Raw genomic sequence first — 9243 nt, forward strand, 5'->3', positions numbered from 1 at the left:
GTTTTGTGTTCTTACCTGTTTCTTCGATAGGGTGTCATTTATCATCAATGCAGTTTGATTCGCTACTCTGTGGTCCCAAAATAACTAATGTCCATTATTAATGAACCTGTTTAAGTGAAACATCGTTTTGACTTTATATCAGTACAATTTATCTAAAGTTATACCAAATTTTAAAATGCCATTTTGTCAGCATATAAACATAATGAAATCATTATTCCAAACAGGCAAGATTTCGGTGTAACTTATCAACTGGGATGGTTGCTTTCTTCCGAATAACGTTTTTGGCCAGCTCCAGACTGCCCTTATTGTTAGTCGTGTTTTCCTTCTTTTTTTCTTTTGGTCAGCTCCTTTTCTTTCTTTTGGCCAGCTTCATTCTACACTTCTTGTTAGTTGTTGTTTCTTTCCTTCTTCGTTTTGGCCAGCTCCATGCTGCTGTTATTGATAGTCGCATTTTCTTTCTTTCATTCTTGTTTAATTATGGCAGGCACTTCTACCCTTCAGAATTAAGTGATTCTGACCAAACCTGGACACAGTCACCAGCCTATGGCATAGTTGTGTCTACAAGGTTTTAGTTGCTAGTCAACTACTCGTTGCCTAGCAACGACCCGATTTTTTTTTTCATGCTATTCACGTTTTGAGCTGTAGAAGCATTACTAATGGGCACAGAAAGCTCTGATTTCTTTGGGTGTAATCTTGAGGTCATTCTCTATCGGAAGTTTGCCATCCATTTTTCCCATCTCTCCTCTAGTTCTCGAGTGGCAAATCCTGCGAAGATTGGCCTCATCTTCACCAGCAACCAGTACCGATTTTTAAAAATGCCCCCCTAGTTTCCCAGTGGCTCTATGGAATTTAATGAAAGTTTGCATGCTTATAGACATTGACTACTACTACAACATTCTATGGTACACATATGTGCTACTGAGGTCATCAAATGTGAGAACTGTGAAAATAACTAAAATCATGACAATTTTCTCACAAAATGCTAAGGCACTGAAGATTATTAACCTGCCCCGTCCCGATCGATTTTCCACCACTGACTCCCCCCAACCTCAACCAATATGGAAAAAAATTTTTTGGTTCAAACCTCTGTTTTGATGAGAAACATCGAAAATTCATAGAGAAATCGCTTACCTGAGGTTTAAAATACTCGATTCAGGTAGCAGTACCCCTTACCTTACTGGGTTTTCTATCAGGCTGGCTCCAAAGAAAACGAATTCTATGGGTGGGTAACTCTTCTACACTACTCATAAACGGCATTTATTAATTTATTTGGTACGAATTAATATGTAATATGAGAGTATATTGCTTTTCACACAGTATTATAGGCAATATAAGCTTTGTTTCACTCACCAAACACATCAACATACCTGACCTTTTTTGGCAACATTACCTGATCATCATTTCTGACTGTTTCTTCCTCTGATGCTACGTAAACTTTGTCCTCCACATTGTCATCGATTGGGGAATCACTCTTGCCCTGAATTTCGTACGTGGCATGACATGTCTTTACTGGCCAGGTCATTGGTAACAGGTGAATTGCCAAGACAATGACGTGCATGGGGAGGGGGAGGTCATGTGGGGTAAGGCATTATCCCTGCCTGGCATCTTGTAGAGGAAGGTGTCGCGTGTATATGTACCAAAAAACACTTGTGAAAATTGAAAATTGTGCAAATTAGGGACCTTGCAATTGATGCACGTTTTTATACATAAACGGGACTGACAGTGACAAGACTTGAGGACGTATATATACGTCAATGGGACGCGTAAGGTTAAGCCAGGGTCATAATTCTTGGAGGGAATATTGCACTGGAATACCTCGATAAAATAATGACATTTAGTGTTGAAATTCACTTCCAGTCGCTGGCAGCGCCCCCTAGAAATTGTACCTCTTCTCTAAATTAAAGGTTCTATAGCTCCACAGTGGGTGGGTGGAATCGAATGAAATTTTGCATGCTTATAGGTGTTAATGAGTGCTACAAGTGTGCTTCATAAATGCATGACATATATCCACCAGGTCATGGATCAAAGGGCATCAATTGCAGAAAATATGAAATGTGCTAAAATTACAATCTTGCTCGAGCGAATGCTAGGACTCCAAAGATTATTAAGCCAGGGCCATGATTCTTGGATGGAGTTCTGCACATGAGCACCTTCATATAAAAATGACATTTAGTGTTGAAATTCACTTTCAATTCCTGCCAGCACCTCCTATAATTTGTATTCGGGTGGGCCAAAGCTTGCTCTGCTTAGAGCTGTCCATCGTCACCTACTGGCTTGTTTTTCAGCTATTAGGTACACAAGGCTTGATTTAAAATTCATCTCTCCAAAAGTTGTCCCATAACCAGGAATGAGTCATGATTTAATCAGTTAAACTGAGTCACTTACTGAGCATGGCATGATGCAGTTGACCATGGGATGGTTACTTGGTCATCTCCCTGCTGGAGACAAGGATATCATTTACAGTGTAAGTGTCTCTGGGGGCTGCTTTAATGTTGTCCTACATGATCCTCATAGGATGAAGTTTATAAGCATGGAGTTTCATTTAAATTTGTCCCCTAAATATGGATACCGTACCATGGCATTATTTGGGGGGTTTCAGAGATGAGAATCACCCTTTATTTGCCTCAGTTAAATTATACCTCCTTTAAGTCCACTCAGGTCAGTCCCAAGTCTCGAGCAGATTAACAGGTGTTTACTCTCTCTAGTTGAACACAGATCTTGTCTCAGTGGAACCTACCTCAGAACTACCTGTCAAGCCTGGAGAGGAGCTAGTCCAGCTGTCCTACCAGACTTAAGTAAGCAACTTTTGAAACTGATGTCTGTAAAGCAACACAGAAAATGGCAGGTAGGCCACAGATCACACTTACAATCCCACGCTTACACACAAGTAGACACATACTAAGATATATTAGCATTAGCTTAGAAAGTAGCTTGAAGGGAAATATTAAATCATGGTAACAAACTTTCCCCGACTAACAAAAGTTGTGTCTCCTAACACAGTGGAGAATTACTTAGATAAGGCGTCTAGTTATGCTGAGGATGAAAGAACAATTAAGTAAGGAAAAAGGATATAATAGAAAAGTAAGAATAGCTAAGTTCCTATTCACAGAAGAGTATGAAAATAAAAAGATGTAATGCTGGTACGTAAGCAGTTTGAGCCAATATCATAAGGTAATGCAGTATTCACAAGACATGGCTATGCTTGAATATAATAATATGATAGTTAAAAGCTGGCATAATCAAAGTTGGTATTAATAATACTATTTGGAGACAACATAGGTAAAGTAAGTACTATATATATATGGAGCCTCTGTGATATATATGGAGCCTCTGTGGTACAGTGGTAAAGTGTCCGTTTTTGTACACTGGAGGACGAGGGTTTACGCCCCGCCAGGGTAATAAACTTTGGGAGTGTTCTTCTGCCCATGTACTGCTTTGGCAGACACAAGGGGTGCTGTGGTTGAACCAGTGTCGCATACTGTAAAGTATGCTTGCACCCAGTCGGTTTGCGCGGGCCGATTACACTTGGTTCACAGACTACTCACACATCCAAAGCCACTCCAACACTACAATCACACTTACAAGGACTCTCACCCTACATACTGTACCATCTCTACCAGACAGCTCAAGCAACTTGGTAGAGATGCATAGGCAGTATCGTCCCCACTTCTGTCGGGATTGGCCGGTCCTGCAGTGGACACTCAAACGGCTGATGATATATATATATATATATATATATATATATATATATATATATATATATATATATATATATATATATATATATATATATATATATATAATTATCATATAAGTACTACAGTAAATGAGTTAAAAGAATTAGTAGTATATTCAAAACCCTGAAAATTACATTATCACTTCATAATTGAAGTCCTCTCTTCATGGACACCATCAGAGAAACATCGTCCAGTTCACCTACACTTGTGCCGGTGATGACACAACAGTTGGTAATGTTCACACTGTTAATTAGATGTTCCCACTTTTTCAGACAAATTATCACTGCACAGTATGAGCTCTTTCCTTTATCACTGTCACTTAATTTCCATTTATCATCATATTATTTAGTTTCCACTTATCATCACATCATTTAGTTTCCATTTATCATTATATCATTTAGTTCCCATTTATCATCATATTAAGTTTCATTTTATCATCATATCATTTAGTGTTCACTTATCATCATATTTAGTTTCCATTTATCATCATACCATTTAATTTCCATTTACCATTAAATCATTTAGTTTCCTCCACCTGACAGTTTTTCTCCTCTTCAGTAGTAGGTTACTAGTTCTTTGCATTTCAACAACTCACATCAAATGGCAATAGGTGTGACCAGTTTCAACGTCCCTTGGGGCGGTACTATTCATGTGGCCACCCTTATTTCGTGTAGTCTCTTCCATTTGTCTGGCACAACAATGAACTGCACAAACAGTAATAACAAATTCTTTAAAAGAAACAACCACGAAGGGAAACACAAACCCCGGATGTACCCAGGGACGATCGAAGGCCAATGATGACAGATGCATGACAAAATCACTCTGAGAAAATCCAGCATACAAAAGTTTTAAGATGTGATGGATAGACTGACAGAAGGGAGGTGGAAGGTCACATTGATGGGCTGAAAAGTTTCGTATTTGTGGGATCGAAGTGCATAGTTATGACTTGTAAGGTAAGTAACCACAGATACTGAATTAACGACACAATAATTAAGAGCATTATACACGCCATTTGCGAGCACCAAACTAACAGGAGCTCCAGGACATATGATACTAAGAGAGAGTGGGGTATTGAAAAAGAAGTATTGGACATGATCAAGACGAGCATGGTGGACTGGGCGTTTGGGGACGGGAACGAAAGAACGTACAGACTGTACAGAAAAATTACGAATCAAAGCGGATTCGCAGAGAGCACTGCTAGTAGGGAAGATGGCCAAGTGATTGGCAGCACAAAGACAAGAAGTAGATACAAGAGAAGCACACTTGCTGAAATCGCTAGAGGAAGTAAAAACAAAGGAGACATGATCATGCGATTGGAGGAAATATTCAGAGGCTTGCAACACGGAATTATTGAATGAGGGAAGGAAATGAATGATGTGGAATAGGTCGAACTTGATAGAAGAACGCACAGGGATGTGAAAAACAATGTCTTTAGTGAGAAAGGTAGCTTCAAGGATTGGGTAGTAGAACTCTAAAGAGGAGAGGGAAATCACTGGAGATAGGTCAAAGGAAGAGTGAGCCCATTCCAATACAGAACGAGGATCAGAGATAGGTACTAGGTCTAAACTGACACGACCACCGACAACATCAATTAGAATATGAACGGAAGTTGCGACCTGGGAGAGAAGAGAGTCCAGAGAATGTTGTAGGTTGTCCAGGTGCAGTTTGACATATAGCAACTCAGATACAATACTAACCCTTGGAATTTGTTTCCGTAGAACATTTGAGAAGTGATTAAGTGTTTTTGTTACATCTTTTAGGTTTCACGTGATCTACAACATTGAGCGTTGAAGGTGGAGAACCGTATTTTTAGACTCAAGAGCATCAGCCAACCCAGCAAGGTTTGATTTAGAATCAGAAAGTCCACGGGCCCACGAGTAGTTGCTACACCAAAAAAAAACACTAGAATTTCACCCCCGAGATGAAAGAGGCTATGCTTCACACGTGAACGACCTACGGGTGTTTGGCTAGAAAAAGTATCATTTAGGTGAGAAAATCTTGTACGAACATTTAGTTTCCAGTGAATGGGTAGGTAAAGAGGGTATCAGAGAGCGTCTGGATTGTGTTTCTCCTCGATGGTTGACAGAAGAGCCTGTATTTCATCCAGCTAGTGTGCAAAATGAGGCAGGGTGATGGCTACTGCAGCCAGTGGCTCAAGGTCATAGCACAAAGACACATCTCAAATCAGCATTACCTCGCCTTCCGAGCCAACCAGAGTCCCAGGCCTCACTGCACCATCATCCTCTCCTAACCCTGACCCTATGAGAGTCAGCACTGCCAGCAGATAGGCCCACAACATCATTACCTATAAAATATATCTATGTTAAAGAAGGTGACTGTGAAAAGGGTACGGCTGAGGTGATATTTTTATGCAAGAGGCTAGTGTGCAGAGCGCAATTTTGGGCGATATTCACCGACAGGAGGAGAAGGGGAGGTGCTTGAAGGAGTGTCAGAAGAAGGGATGGAAGGAATAGGAGGAGATAATGGAGTTTCTGCAAGTAACTCCTCCACTACCAGACCCCTCGGGGCCCGTTTGAGATCGTCTGCATGCACCTGCTTGGTATTTCTAGTGGACAGTTTTTGGATTTCAAATTTATTACCCTCACGAGTTATCACGCAGTGTGGGGCTGTAAATTTATCATCTAATTCAGAGATACGTGTAAAGGAACGAACAAATACTACAGTAGATCTCCAACATTGATGCTGATGGGCATTGTAGACTTATGCTAGCAGTGTACCATATTCTCCTGAGATATGGCCAGATTTGCTTTTACATACTGATGTTTTTTCTGAAAGTCTGAAATTATTACTTCCACATAATCATCCAAATTATAAAGTAGGCCAGGCTTCCATGATAGCATGGAATGTGGCAAGGCCGTATCGAACCCATGTAAAACAAAGACTAGAGATTCGCAATGGATACATTGATGGAACCAGTGATAGAAGCAGCAACTTGTGGTGTTCAATAATCCCAGCAAGCACTTTGAGAACCTAGATGCTTCAGACACTCCAAAACTTTTCTGTTTTACCTTTTGACAAAGCCACTGGATGATTGGGAGTGACATTGCATTTGTTGATGTTATACTGCTTACAAATTTCAACAAGGAGATTATATTTAAATTATAAACTCTGTACCATTATCAGTAATAACAGTAGAAGGCGTAGTGAAAGGGCAAATGACATGGTACAGTACATAAAGGCACGTGCAACATTCGTAGCAGTCTTATCTTGGAGAGCCACGAGGATGTAATACCATGAGAAACGATCAACTGCTACGGACAAATACTCTGAACCGGATTCCATAAGAAACAATTTAAGGAGGTCGATAGAGACAATTTCCCATTGATGTGATGGAACTGGATATTCAAGGAGTGGGGCAGGTGATCTGATTTATCCTTTGTGACGATTACAGGAAATAGAAGAGTCACAGTGAACGTTGATGTCCTTCCGCATAGTAGGCCAATTGAATGAGAGTCGTGCGTCTCTCAAACATCGAGCTTTACCCGGATGAGATGCATGAAGAGTGTCATGAACGATGAGGAGCACTGCAAGTATCAAATTAGTAGGGACAACAAGTTGGTGGACTTCTCTATTAGGTTTGTCCTTTCCTATAAGTGATGTATTCCTTTACAAAATTCCACTGTCTAACATGAAATCATCTATTGGCACTGGCAGAGTAGGTAGGGTTAAAGTGTCCCCTGGTTCTAAGAAATAAATTACCTTCGACCACAAAGGGTAGGTGCACTGAGAATTATAGACAACATCTGACGCTAGAGTTATGTAAGGCATTTCGTTGGGTTGACATGGTAATATTGCTGCGTCCACGTGACGTGAGATAGCATCTGCAGCTACATTTGATTTACTAGGCACGTACTGAAAGGTTGGATTAAAGTCTTGAATAATAACAGACCATCGAGAGAGTCGACATGTAAGGTTTCTTCATTTTTACAAATCACAAAGCGGGAGATGATCTGTTTGGATATGCACTGAACAACCGTATATCACTGAAATGTCTGAGAGACCAAACAACTGCTACGGCTTGTCAATCACTAACATTGCGGGAATGTACTGTGGCGTTTAGGACACAACTAGCGTACGCTTTTACACGTTTCCCTTTTGCCTGATCAAGTTACATCAATACCGCACCAGTTCCTACTCCAAAGGCATCGGTACACAGAAGTAATGGTTTCTTATAATTAGGGAATGCCAAGACTGAGGCATTTGCAATTGCTAGTTTCAGTGTTTCAAACGCTTGTGAGTGATCCTTAGTCCACACAAATACTTATCTTTAGTAATTTTGTCAGAGGAGCGGTGATTTGTGCATATCCTTCACTGAATCGCCGACAGTAGCCACTCAGACCATGAAAACTCCTTACAGTAGTGGTAGGTTCTGGGAAGTTAGAGACTGCTTTCACTTAATCATCTGTGGTATGACTTCCTTCAGCATCAACTACATGTCCAGGAAATTTATTTTTATTTTTTATTTAGGAAGTCACATTTACTGAGTTTAATTTTTAGACTTGCCATTTGAAGGCGATTAAAGACTTGACGCAGCTTGGCAAAATGTTCAGGGATAGACTTGCTCACTGCAAATGACGTCATCTAGGTAGACAAAAAGAGAATGACAAATCATACCACTGAATACAGAATGAATAAGTCTCATGAACACTGATGGAGCATTTCTAAGGCCAAAAGGGTGTCTCTTAAGATGATAATGTCCAGAAGGAGTGCTGAACGTAGTTACTGGTCGAGGCAGTTCTTCCATGTCTACTTCCCAGAAACCACTGAGTAGTTCAAGAGAAGTGAAAACTACATTGTGTTCGCCAAATGATTCTAGTAAATCGGTTAAAACTGACAACGGGAAATGATCGGGCATAATGACCGAATTCACCTTACGATAGTCAACTACTGGTCTAAATTCTCCTCCTTTCTTGGGTACCAAGAACTGACGGGATAGTCAATGATATCCTGACATATCCTGTACTGTCTCATCTGTTTGTTGTCTCACACTGTGTGGTTGTCTATATGCCGAGACAAACTGGTTGAGTACCGGGAACTAATTCTGTTTGATGCTTAACCAAATTTATCTTCCCCATAGGTTCACCAGGCACAGCCTCTACATCTCTACATGTCTACAAAAAAATATTTAATTGACCTTTTTGTTGGGTATAATGACCTGAATGTGCAGTACATGTAAGACAAGGACAAATGAAAGTGTGGGAGTAGGATCCTTATAGTTTATGGCATATACGCCAGATGGCTTGTCATCATCATTAGTAGATGCAGAGAATGGTACATTCTGTCGTAGTTTTATGACCGAAGGGTAGACCAGGAAATCTTCAATCTTTGTATCATTTTTAAGCATTAATGAAGCATCTGTGACATTCAGCAGGTAAAGGCAACACAGATTATCCTCCAACACGGTACACAATGCCGACTCATAAGTTAAGCCATTCACACAGCACATCGCAGGTAATGTTTGTGCATCCACTCCTTCTTTCGCACC

Source organism: Coenobita brevimanus, chromosome 105 (genome assembly GCF_032717465.1).
Source record: "Coenobita brevimanus isolate Jiangsu-jjx chromosome 105, ASM3271746v2, whole genome shotgun sequence".
NCBI lineage: Eukaryota > Metazoa > Arthropoda > Malacostraca > Decapoda > Coenobitidae > Coenobita > Coenobita brevimanus.